Source organism: Globicephala melas, chromosome 14 (genome assembly GCF_963455315.2).
Source record: "Globicephala melas chromosome 14, mGloMel1.2, whole genome shotgun sequence".
NCBI classification, from domain to species: domain Eukaryota; kingdom Metazoa; phylum Chordata; class Mammalia; order Artiodactyla; family Delphinidae; genus Globicephala; species Globicephala melas.
The window spans coordinates 13,175,866-13,177,742 of NC_083327.1; the positions used below are offsets into that span (position 1 = coordinate 13,175,866).

The 1,877-nt window shown below is 32.9% G+C and overlaps 1 non-coding gene across 1 annotated transcript; it reads right to left on the reverse strand.

Annotated features, from left to right (window-relative positions):
* Positions 1–206: 206 nt before the first annotated feature.
* On the reverse strand, positions 207–316 carry LOC115854888 (U6 spliceosomal RNA). Its single transcript, XR_004040165.2, has one exon. It is a non-coding gene; the product is annotated as a U6 spliceosomal RNA (small nuclear RNA).
* Positions 317–1,877: the final 1,561 nt, after the last annotated feature.

The window sequence follows — 1,877 nt, forward strand, 5'->3', positions numbered from 1 at the left end:
CAATTTCGTTTCTTTTTATGGCTGAGTAATATTCCATTGTATATATGTGCCCCATCTTCTTTATCCATTCATCTGTCGATGGACACTTAGGTTGCTTCCATGTCCTGGCTATTGTAAATAGAGCTGTAACAAACATTGTGGTACATGACTCTTTCTGAATTATGGTTTTCTCAGGGTATATGCCCAGTAGTGGGACCATCTCCAGCAAAAATATGGAATGCTTCACAAATTTGCGTGTCATCCTTGCACAGGGGCCATACTAATCTTCTCTGTATCACTCCAATTTTAGTATATCTGCTGCTGCTGATGTGAGCACGAAAATGATCATTTTTGAATAACTTCATCTTACATCTCAAATGACTTTTTGAATGAACTTAAACATGTCAGACGTATAAAAAAATAAATTAAATAGATGTATTTACATTTTGGTATCAGACATATTTTCTTTGGGATGATTTATTTTATAAAGATTTATTTTGTATATAAAATATACCTGATTTGGTGTTGAGTTCTTTCTTTTCCAGTAGCATTTCAAGTATCATAATCATCAGTACACATACAAGATATCTGAAGGGATTGTTATCTCTCCTTTCCATTATAAATGTACCGCTTAGTCTACTGGCATATCACTTAATTGACTTAAAGCTCCATTTTTCAGAATATTAAACTTATAAAAAAATAGTTTGTCAAAAGTACAATATGTGGAAAACGGGTTAAAATCACCTGAATATATGACAAAATAAAACTGAGCTAATCCCTCACACATCGTTACCTTTTAATCAGTGGTGATAATCTTGACATCACTAGCTTAGCACTTTCATGGAAAAGATGAGTCAGAAATGCTCACAAAGGAGAAAATATGCAAGGGTGAAGGAAAAACTCTTTTTTTTTCTTTGTTTGTTTTTTTTTTTTAACGTACAGAATCTATGACAGGGAATACAGGAGTGCTGTGTACAATTTTACCATGGATTTCTCATCCAGAAAGAAGCAGAAGGAAATTTGAAGGGAAGCTCTGTTTACATAATGACTAGTTGTGATATTTTGTTAGTAAGTAAACTCCAATTGGTATTTTTCCAACAGACACAGTAGGTAGGCAAAGTTAAGCTTCTCTATTAAGTATGCATACTTTCAAATCAATGTGAATATGGTTAATTTATCAAGAGTTGCTCTTGTTACTGTCAGCAAGTACAAAGCTAGCTAAATTAGTACTGTACTAATTTTCTTTTGTGCTTTATCTATTACAGTTGTTTTGCTTCTCATAATTTCAAACTACATCATCATGGATTATATTTTGTTTCAAGGAACTGCAGAACCTCAGCTAAAACAGGCATAAAATAAGGGTATTATAGGTAAACATTAAATGTATTTCTTAGGGGTTTGGTCCAATTTTCCTAATAGCTATAAGTAAGGATTTTATGAAGATTATACCTTTGGGGGGGAGGGGATCACAATATATATACTATAAACAAGAAGAAAAGGCTTTATTTTCACCTATTTCTAAAGGCTTAAACTTGGGCTCTTCCATAAGAAACTCAGAGTGTGAATCAATCTCACAGAACTCAATGTCATTTTAAAAATACTGAAAGGAGAAAATTGCCAATATGACTTTTCCCTAAACATCCTCATCCCACTTACAAATACACACAAACAGCACACATATTTTGCACATGCGTACACCTGACCATGAGAGACCATCTGATGCTAAATGTGGTGACTGAGCTTTCATATTAAAGAGACACAAGGATCTTTTTCATCAGAACAGTGGCTGCTTCATCTGAGGAGGATATGGTTTACCAATGAGTTGAAACTATTAATTAATATTTGTGAAAAGAAAATAATTATATTGCTTATTATAAATGATAAAATTAAGGGTTTTA